Below are 10,899 nucleotides of genomic sequence, written 5' to 3'. Positions count from 1 at the left end.
AAAAAAAAAAAAAAAAAAAAAAAAACCACAACCAGAGAGAGTGAAAGGCAGACAGAGAGGAGAGGGAAGAGGGTGTGATCGACGGCGGCCTCAGGGTGAGATCGGCAAGATCAAGCATGGCTGAGTGTGGCTGAGCGTGGGTGAGATTGAGCGTGGCTGGAGCGTAGGCAAGATCGAGCTGCGCCATCATCGTGGGTGAGATCGTTGTTGGAGCTACGCCGTCGTGGCTGGAGCGTGGGTGAGATCGAGCTACGCCGTCGTCGTGGGTGAGATCATCGTTGGAGCTACGCCGTCATCACTAGAGCATGGCTGAGATCGTCGTCGAAGCTATGCCGTCATTGTTGTCGATGAACATCCCGGACTGATCGAAGAGAAAGGAAACCGGTACAGGGAGAAGAAAGAGGGAATCGGAGAGTGAGAGAGAAGAGAAAATAAAAAATGAAGAGAGAGAAGAGAGAAAAGAAAACATAAAACAATTTTTATTTTTACAACAATTGTCCGTACTGTTGCAAATTTGCAACGGTACTGTAAACATGTTATATAATTTTTGAGATTTAGCACATCTCATAAAACAACATTTTTGTGTTTGGTGTGACAAATTTGCCAAATATTTAGCATTTGGCACATTTGCCACACCTTCAACTCTTAGAGCATATATTTCAGTTTCTAATAAAAATTTACCTAAAATGGTCATAGATAGTAAAACCTATAATTTTTTTTTTTTTTAAATGGTCAGAGATAGTAAAACCTATAAAAATAAGTTATTGCTGTTGGGGCTTACGTGACCCGTCTACTATTCCAGTTTCAAACAAGAGGACCAAAGTGTAAAACAATACACCTCTGAACTCTCAGTCCAGAATTCAGACTTAGCATCAAAATCAAGCAAGGCTGCAGTGATGAAGTTTTAAGTCAAGTCAGCCTATACTAGCTGTCTGGAGCGTCTCTCATATAGAACGTGGGTCTCTTTCTCTCTTGGTCTTTATAGCCTGCGTTTGGTTGGTGTGATAGTAATAATTGGGGGATGGAAAATAGGGCAAAGAAAAGTGGGGAGAAAACACCAAAATGGAAATCCCTTTGTTGAATTTAACGCCAACTATGACATTCACCAAACCACCACTCCAGCATTTCCCACTTTTATTTCTCAGAGACCTTTAGAACCTTAACCATCTATGTACCACTCAAATCATATATAGCCACATCATTAGGACAATATATAGTACTTGCCAAAGACAGCCGAGCAGTGTTTGTACTTTTCATAATCAACAGCCACACCACTCATCCTCTGATTTTGATGATTTATAAAATAGATTTTACTAATGTGCGTCTTTAAGATACACATTAATTTTTATTTTTGAAAATTTTTTTGAGAATTAAAAAAATAATGACAATTTTTTTAATTTTTAAAAAAATATTTTTAAAAATAAAAAGCTTAATGTGTGCTCTAAAAACACACATTAACTGGACCTTTATAAAATTTGTATCTTTAATGATTCTCGTTTTAAAGTCAATACTGAATTTCAAAGTACAGTATCTATATATGTTAAAGCATCCACAGCAAAAATCCATATCTATTTAAGTAAAAAAGTAAATTCCTTTTATCCATTCAACCATTACATTTTTTTATTATTATTATTAGTATTTTTTAAAGATAGAATGTTATTATTAATTCTCAAAAGTAAGTGTACAAAAAGTATAGAAAGTTGGTGCCCACATGCTTAGTATATTGATAGAACCAAAGGAGGCAACAATATACACTTCCGATATCAAATCAGCTATACAGTCAATTCGATCCTTTTTTTTTTTTTGCTGAATACAGTCAATTCGATTCAGGATTGTTGCTTTCATTCCTAGAGTTCGGGTGTAGAAAAAAGTCCTTAAAGCTGTGCTTGTTGGGCTTGTTCGGGTGTATATATTACAAATATACAATCCAAACTGAAATTCAGGTCCACGAATTGAATCAAATACATAAATAGACAAACTTCAATACAATCAATCAAATAAAATAAAAAACAACTAATTCAATATTTCTCTACAATCTCTTTGTTTTCTCTATTAAGATCCTAATCCTTCCTAATTTTTAAAAGGTATTAGAGACATTGGGGTTTGCTTTGCTTTTATAGCCTTCATAATTAACCTCACAAATTTGGAGATAAATTATCAATGTTTGGATATGAGTTTAAGTTGAATTTGTTAGAAAGATAGAGTTTCACTCCTTATTAAGTTTGGATTAAACAAAAATAATTTTATTTAAAAAAAAAAAAATGATGAGTTTGAGTTTAAGTTAGACTTGTTAGAAAGATATAGTTTCACTCATTGTTAAATTTGGACTAAACAAAAATAATTTTATTTAAATATTGTGCTAACATAAAAAACTGTGAGAGTTTTAGATGTTTTGATTATATATATATATATATATATATATATGTGGGGTATAAGAATTCGGCGACCCCAGCCCATTCTTGTACTAAGCCCAAAACCCATGCTGAGAAGGAAGGAACGTCCAAGGACGANCGGAAAATCTCTCATCGGTTTGCTGTTGGCGTATCGATCCGACCTAAAATCCCTCCTCTCTTGGGGGATAACCTTCTCCTTGCCTTTTCCTTGTTGTTGGTCTTCTTCAACTCTCTTATACTTCTCAATGCGGTCCATTAGCTGACGCATGCTAGTAACGGGCTTACCAGACAAGGATGTCCTTAAACTATGATCAGTAGGGAGGCCGAGCTTAAACGTTTCTAGGGCCATTGCATCAAAATTGCCCTCCATGTCATTAAACATCTCCCAATATCTGTCTGAATACACCTTCAGTGTTTCTCCTTCCTACATGCTCAGAGACAACAGAGAAGACAAAGGTCAGGCCACTCTTCAACAGGTGACAAAACGTGAACCAAAGGCTTGGGTGAGCTCTTTGAAAGAGTTAATGGAATTTGGGTTCAGCCCATCGAACCACCTCATGGCAACTGGCCCAAGACTGGAAGGGAAAACCTTACACATCAGCACTTCGTCCCTAGAGTAGACAGCCATCCTTTGGTTAAAATGACTCACGTGTTCCATGGGGTCTGTTTTACTGTTGTAGATGGTGAACGTTGGTTGGTTAAAGTGCCGAGGAAGTCTCGCCTCTTCAATCCTGCGCGTGAAAGGTGACCTAGAGATCTGGTTTAGAGCCCTGCTCATGGCGTCGTGTCCTACGTCTCCACGTGATGGACTTCTGCGTTGCTCCTTGCGATGAGATTCCTCTTCATAGGTATAGGACTCGCTGGCTGGTGTCCTGGATTTATGCTGGTAAGTGACGTTCGGCTCGTCATTGGGGTCCTCATCAGAATACGATGAAGCCCGTTTCCTCTTTGCATGGCGTAACTCCCTTTTTAGCTTTTCGATTTCCCGCTGCAAATCTCGGTTCTTCTCTGCATGGGTCATGCGACTTCCGCCATGTGATTAACTCTGACTAGGGGGCATGGTGTGTACGCTACCCTCGCGGTCTTGTCTTCGCTCCAGGTTAAGAAAAGGGTCCGCGTGCTGAGATGCCCTAGACTTCGCTTCTTGTTGACCATGTTCAGCCATCACCTACTGTTGTCTTTGCCCCTGCACGAGCTCTTCCCACAGACGGCGCCAATTGTAGGGTCTGTTTTTGTAGCCCAAGCCCAAAAGATATGGGTTAAAGGCCCAACGAACCCAGGACAATGAATTTGTAGAGAGTGGGCAAAAGAGCTGGGCTGGTTATGAAGTAAACAATGATTGGCTAGGTTACTTGCAGTGATGATAACATGAAATAATGCTTAAACAACTCCATGAATGAATGTCTGAAGAGATGTTTTATTAAGTGAACAGTGATTACAATATTCAGAGCTACAGTAAAGCTTTTCTTTCCTTCTCTCTCGTGTCACTCTTATCAGACACCCTTCTTCTTTATATAGCATCCTTTCCCATCATCTCCATCGTCCACCTGTTCTTCATCCGCGTATCTACTTGAGTGCATGTCACGTCATGTGCTTACTTTAGTTATTTGTGAGTGACGGTAGCTGAGGTTACACTGTTCAGGGGTCTTCTCCACATAAATGCGGCCCGAAAAGCTGTTGCAGTGCATTAAATACGGTGGTGGCAGCTTTTCCTTTAGATATCTCATCGTTCTGATCATCTCCAGACCTACCCAGAACTTATCATCATCATTGGGATCGCTAGGAAGATTATACGGACCTTCCACACGTTTGTTTGATCAAGGCTATTTGTGGCCGAGGAGTGAGACATCTTTGGACCAATAGTGACCTCTTCGGACGGTACTCCCTCTCTACTTCTGGGCTTCCTGCCTTCAGATGAGCCATCCCTACCCAACTATTGCTCCTCGGAAATATAATACTTCTTAATCTGGTACTCCAGGCCCGTTAAGTAGCTCTGGGTTTTTACCCCCCACATATAGCAAAATCCCTTTATTTTGAAACTCGATATTATTGACGTTAAGTTCTGACTGGAACTCAACATTAGCTATGCATACTTTTAAGTGGTGCACAAAATTTAAAAATTTAAGTAATAAAATAGGCATAGGCTAATGTGAGTTCCAAAGTAAGAGTATTTTGCCACATAGTTTGAAAATAAACTGTTTGACTACATACTTCAAAAACTAAGGCTAAATTGTCATTTTTCTGACTTATCCTAATCCAAACAATGTAGTTTGATTAATCCAGATCTCTTCATTTGCCAAACACCCCGCTTATAGGCAAAATTAATCTTATCACTGTCGGGGATAGATAATAAACCCAATTCAATCGAACTTCCTTCCAAACACCAGCTTCCTATGGCCCTTTCCCCTCGAAACCCGATTCGATTTTATTCCTTGCTTCTCTTTACTGGAAAAAAGTAAAATTCATTCATATAACTGTGGCTTCAGAATTAACACTATCATACAATTTTAGTACTTATTATAGGTTTTTTCTTATTTCTTTCTAGTATTTTTATTATTATTAAAATTTCAGGTGTTTTTAGAGGTCCAAATTTCTGAATAGGTGAAGTTTGGAATTTTTGAAAATTTGAAGATTTTTTTTTTTTTTAAATTCACTCAACTGCTTCAATTTTTTTAATAAATAATTTGGCTTTGGAAATCATAACATTTAATATTTTCAAAAATGGTTGTATGTTCCAATTGGTTCAATTTTTTATTTTTAATTGCTTCATAAAATGTTTATATATAGCATTATTTGTTCTCATGTAAGTAATATTGTGATGCAGGTGCAGCATAGTGGTCTTCTTTATTTGGGTTTGGAATTCTGTTTCCATTTTAAACTATTCAATCTTTGGTTGTATAGACAGTTAGACACATTGTGGCCAAATAAGTGAAAGATGTGGATAATGCCCATGATCAGCCTTCAGCCGCTCCCTCCGGGCGTTCAATCTTTGCCAAACTATTCAACTAACCCAGCTCCTTCCCGCCCCCTCAACATTTTGATTATGCCGCAAGACCTCAGTATCACTCTAGCAACACGGGAAATTATGTCTTTCCGCTTCCTTATTCTAATTCAACCCTTACTCCTACTACTCAAAGCTCATATCCGCATAATGGTCAGGTCACATCCCAAATAACTTTCATAATGGCTATCCTCTCAATTGGGTTCAGTACAACATGGTGCCTACCACAAGATTCTTAGGAATAAGCTGAGCATGTAATTATCACATTTATAGAAATCTAAATATTCTTAATCAAACTAAAAGTAGACATGAATTCAGAATTTTAGACACCGCATTCTCAGAAGATTGGACCATGAGCATATTGAATCTCATAAACCGAAAGCCATGCAAACATAATATGAAAACCCACTTAAATGCTACCTTGAATCTAATTCAACATCAAAATATAGACAAATCTCATCAGGACCCGTTATATGATCAGTGGATTGGTGGAGCAGTATTGTTCCATTGTGATTATTAGAGCAAATGAAGAAGAATTACACAGACCAATACAAATAAGAAATGCTAAAGTATTCTTAACTTTAATAACATTGCAAAGGTAACAGTGCATTATAATATAAGAACAATTTCAGTACTTACAATAGTCATTGGTACAATGAAAGAGAAACATTCTAATGGACTAGAAACTGCAAGTATTTGCATCTATTTGAACCACATTGATGGTAAAATTGAAGCCAGTCAATCCTCTTCAGACTCTGCACATCAATTGATTCAATTTACACATCAGAACAAAACTAAGATAATAATCAAAGTTTAAGAACACATTGTTCCCCTATAATGCATAAAATTAGCCCATTCAATTCACATTTAAAAGGGGAACAAATCTCCATGACAGTAGAGGATGTAAAACAGCAAGGTGAATTTGGTATTCCACTTTCTTAACAATATAGCAAGCTACTAATAAAATAAATAAATAAATAAATAACCAATATAGCAAGCATGCCCCCTCAATGCAGTGTTGACAACATGAACAAGAGAAGATATAGATACTCTTCATACCATGTATGGCTTCCATATTGTCTTCTTTGTAGACTCCGAGGGGTGAGCCATGTACAGATAAAAGCATCTCACCAGGCTTAGGCAGCCTCAATGTTTTGGGTGTCATCCCAACAGAGCCTTTGGCTACTCACCTGCAAAAATGATTCAGATGTCACATCAAGTCATGCCCATTTGACAACCATCCAACACCTCCCATGAGAAATCTCACAATATCAGGGAAGTCCCCACCCCCCCCCCCACCCCCCCCCCCCCTTTCCCTCTCCTTCCCTCTCCAAAACCCTTGAAACTCCTAGCTGATACGTACTCTTCTAACAAACTTAAAAGTTAGCAAGCTTTTATGGTTCACTCAATTGCAGTCACTAGCTGCCTAATCTAGGGTGCAGCATATTGATGAATAGTGCAATTCAGTAAACATTTTTGCCCTTCTACTTGTTTCAACGAATAAAACAAGAATTTGGTTCCTAACTAAAACTTACCAAGATATTGGATTAGTTACATTTTAATAAGATTGAAGCTTCATACAAAACTAAATATGAAAAATAAATAAGAAGAGACAAACCCCAGGAGTTTGAAGACCATCTTGCATCCCGAGTATCTGAGTCTCTGATGGCTCCTCCAAAACCTACAAAATGGAAATTTCAATCAGAATGACAAGAGAAAGGGACTGAAGATTGTGTGAGTGTCAAAGGGTCTTTGAATTTTGGCTCAAACCATGCTTTAATGAGTTAATCACATGAGGTGCAAAGAAAAAGCACATTTCAATGCAATTAAACAAACTCAAATGAAAGTTGAGATCATCCTTTATTTTTTTTTGATAGGAAGAGTTGTATCCAGAAACCCTTGTTTGCAATAACATAAAAAGTTAGAGAACATACAAAGTCATTTATTCGCAGATTACCAGCACCTAGATAGCTTGTTTTCACTGCCACCAATCAAGCACTCTTGTGAGATAGAATCAATGATAAAAAACTCAAATATCAATTTTTATTCATCAAAATATCAGAAATTTGTTGATACCTGCTTTGCTAGAAAACTCAAAGCCACCCAAAGATGCAACAGTAGCAGGGCAGTCAGGATAAACCATGGACAACCGGTGCAGAAGAGAAGAATGTATGTCTCTTTCATCAGCATGGTTCAGGATACCTTACTTTCCTTATCATTCCATTGAACTTCAAATTGTTTGTTTCCTTCAGTTCCTACAACTGAAAGGTTTGGAAGATTTTCTTTAAAAAATTGCATTGTGGGGGTTTGTAGTTGTTCCTTGCTGAAATATGAGCGAAGCAAACGCAATTCAGTCAGCAAATGCTCAATCTCCACATCACGAATAGCCCTAATAGCACCACTCTGTCGCTCAACTGTTTAAAAGGGGGAAAAATGACAAAAAATAAAAGAAAGGTAACAAATTGAGAAACAATTCTACAATCACTCCAATGAATTACACACCATAAATCAAAAGTTAAATAAAAATTGTGTCCTTACATTCATTTCATGATTCAAATACACACGCGCGCGCAAACACAGCTGGTTAGCTAGTAAAGTAAGACAGACAAGACATAAGAATATTGTTTCCTGGAGAAAATTAAAAAAAATCAAAAGCATGGTGTTCCAAAAAGAACAGAAGTAAAGGAAGCTTCTCCATTTTCAAATAAAGCAAATGAATTCAGCATGCTTGGCTAACGGAGATATCATTTTAAGAAATAGCAATAGCATCAACATAGTTTAAAATGTATCACCCAAACACGAAAACCATACTGCATATTACACATAATACACGTAGGTCTGATCCACACACATGATCCGGCACAAAAATTTGAGTTGAAACTTATTACATTCTTTTGATAGAGTTAACACATAATTTTGAACAATGCCTTGATATGGTGCAATTTAAGAGTTAGCATCTCCAGGCCTAATTTGTGCTAGCAAGCACATAACCAAAGGGGCAAGGGAAAATCATACCTTCTTTGTCAAATTGGGCCTCATTTTCAATGATGTCGTTTCCATCATTCACAGGTGATGACTCCACTTTCTTAAAAGTTTTCTTGGCTCTTCGCCTTGCCATTTTCACAAGCAAAATTCTATCTCAACCAAACGGTTATTCTTATTTTTAATTTTCTGCAAAGCAAAGTGATCTGTTAGTGTGCATTTTGGCTCAAGCTTAAAAAGCTAGCTTACATTACTTTTAGCAAAAAGTTTTCATTTTCAGCAAAATAAGCGAATTTCAAACAGGCCTTTAATGTAAATAAATTGAAAATAATTAGCATTGTTTTTTTCTTTTTCTTTTTTTTTCAATTTTTGCAAAATGTTAGTTTAAGTTAACATGGAACCCTAATTTTAAGTGGCAAATGTGAAATAAGTAATCTGATTCAAGAGCTAACACACGACTGAAAGTTCAATCATAAGATATTTCAATTATTTTTTAAATAACCTTCAATCGAAAATACCAAAGATGAGAATATAGCCGATAAATATCAAGATCAAAATCGGAATATTAAATTTATGGGTCTGAATGCTAAGCTTGAACAAAATGGGACACTTCGTAAAGCAATCCCCAGCTCAATCTCCACATCACGAATAGCCCTAATAGCACCACTCTGTCGCTCAACTGTTTAAAAGGGGGAAAAATGACAAAAAATAAAAGAAAGGTAACAAATTGAGAAACAATTCTACAATCACTCCAATGAATTACACACCATAAATCAAAAGTTAAATAAAAATTGTGTCCTTACATTCATTTCATGATTCAAATACACACGCGCGCGCAAACACAGCTGGTTAGCTAGTAAAGTAAGACAGACAAGACATAAGAATATTGTTTCCTGGAGAAAATTAAAAAAAATCAAAAGCATGGTGTTCCAAAAAGAACAGAAGTAAAGGAAGCTTCTCCATTTTCAAATAAAGCAAATGAATTCAGCATGCTTGGCTAACGGAGATATCATTTTAAGAAATAGCAATAGCATCAACATAGTTTAAAATGTATCACCCAAACACGAAAACCATACTGCATATTACACATAATACACGTAGGTCTGATCCACACACATGATCCGGCACAAAAATTTGAGTTGAAACTTATTACATTCTTTTGATAGAGTTAACACATAATTTTGAACAATGCCTTGATATGGTGCAATTTAAGAGTTATCATCTCCAGGCCTAATTTGTGCTAGCAAGCACATAACCAAAGGGGCAAGGGAAAATCATACCTTCTTTGTCAAATTGGGCCTCATTTTCAATGATGTCGTTTCCATCATTCACAGGTGATGACTCCACTTTCTTAACAGTTTTCTTGGCTCTTTGCCTTGCCATTTTCACAAGCAAAATTCTATCTCAACCAAACGGTTATTCTTATTTTTAATTTTCTGCAAAGCAAAGTGATCTGTTAGTGTGCATTTTGGCTCAAGCTTAAAAAGCTAGCTTACATTACTTTTAGCAAAAAGTTTTCATTTTCAGCAAAATAAGCGAATTTCAAACAGGCCTTTAATGTAAATAAATTGAAAATAATTAGCATTGTTTTTTTCTTTTTCTTTTTTTTTCAATTTTTGCAAAATGTTAGTTTAAGTTAACATGGAACCCTAATTTTAAGTGGCAAATGTGAAATAAGTAATCTGATTCAAGAGCTAACACGCGACTGAAAGTTCAATCATAAGATATTTCAATTGTTTTTTAAATAACCTTCAATCGAAAATACCAAAGATGAGAATATAGCCGATAAATATCAAGATCAAAATCGGAATATTAAATTTATGGGTCTGAATGCTAACCTTGAACAAAATGGGACACTTCGTAAAGCAATCCTTGTTCTCCCCCCCTCTCTCTCTCTCGGTGTTATTAGTGGGAGTAAATGTATGAAAATCAAACCCAAATTCCTCAAATAAAGCGTCTGCAATCGGCACTGGCTTTCTGCAGACCTGGAGCTCCTCAAACCTTTAACTATTTTTTTTTTAAGAAACAACCTTTAACTATTTATCTGAACATACTGTCTAAATTTGCAATAAAAATTAGATATAACACAAGCTTTTGAAACATGGTAGGTATAAAGAAACTAAAGCATATAAACAGGAAATGAGGCTAATTAATTTGTCTAGGATTTTTTTTGTTTTTCTGATAAGTAATTTTTCTGGATTAGATATAGGATTAGACACTGGCAGCTTCACGTTCAGTTCAGGAAGGTCACAGGACAACCTTGAGTTGGAATAAAAAATTATTATATATAAATTTAAAAAAATTTATGATTTTTAATTCTTAAAACATATTTGTGACCACTCTAAATTTTTTTAGGTTTCATAATTAAATTTTGGACAAAATTTGGTGCCAAACTTGGTTGTAAACTAAAACTATAAGTCTACTCAATAATTTTTTTTTATTATACCTAAACTTAGACAAATCTACAAATAGATTACATTTTCTTCTAATATCCTTCATAATTGCAAAATTTCAGGAAGATCA

The 10,899-nt window shown here is 36.1% G+C and overlaps 1 long non-coding RNA gene and 1 pseudogene across 2 annotated transcripts; both read right to left on the bottom strand.

Annotated features, from left to right (window-relative positions):
* Positions 1–5,961: 5,961 nt before the first annotated feature.
* LOC112004201 (uncharacterized) lies at positions 5,962–8,561 on the bottom strand (annotated as a pseudogene).
* Positions 8,562–9,004: 443 nt separating this feature from the next.
* LOC136069565 (uncharacterized) lies at positions 9,005–10,633 on the bottom strand. Of its 2 annotated transcripts, XR_010630782.1 has the most exons (4): positions 10,215–10,633; positions 9,657–9,812; positions 9,180–9,229; positions 9,005–9,055 (listed from the first exon to the last, which is right to left on the bottom strand). It is a non-coding gene; the product is annotated as an uncharacterized LOC136069565 (long non-coding RNA). The 2 variants fall into 2 exon arrangements; XR_010630781.1 differs by lacking the exon at positions 9,180–9,229.
* Positions 10,634–10,899: the final 266 nt, after the last annotated feature.

The sequence above is a fragment of the Quercus suber genome, unplaced genomic scaffold (assembly GCF_002906115.3).
Source record: "Quercus suber isolate HL8 unplaced genomic scaffold, Cork oak 2.0 scaffold_177, whole genome shotgun sequence".
Classification (NCBI taxonomy): domain Eukaryota; kingdom Viridiplantae; phylum Streptophyta; class Magnoliopsida; order Fagales; family Fagaceae; genus Quercus; species Quercus suber.
Note: the sequence above shows the minus strand (reverse complement) of the source record. Positions and strands in the feature narration are given on the sequence as shown.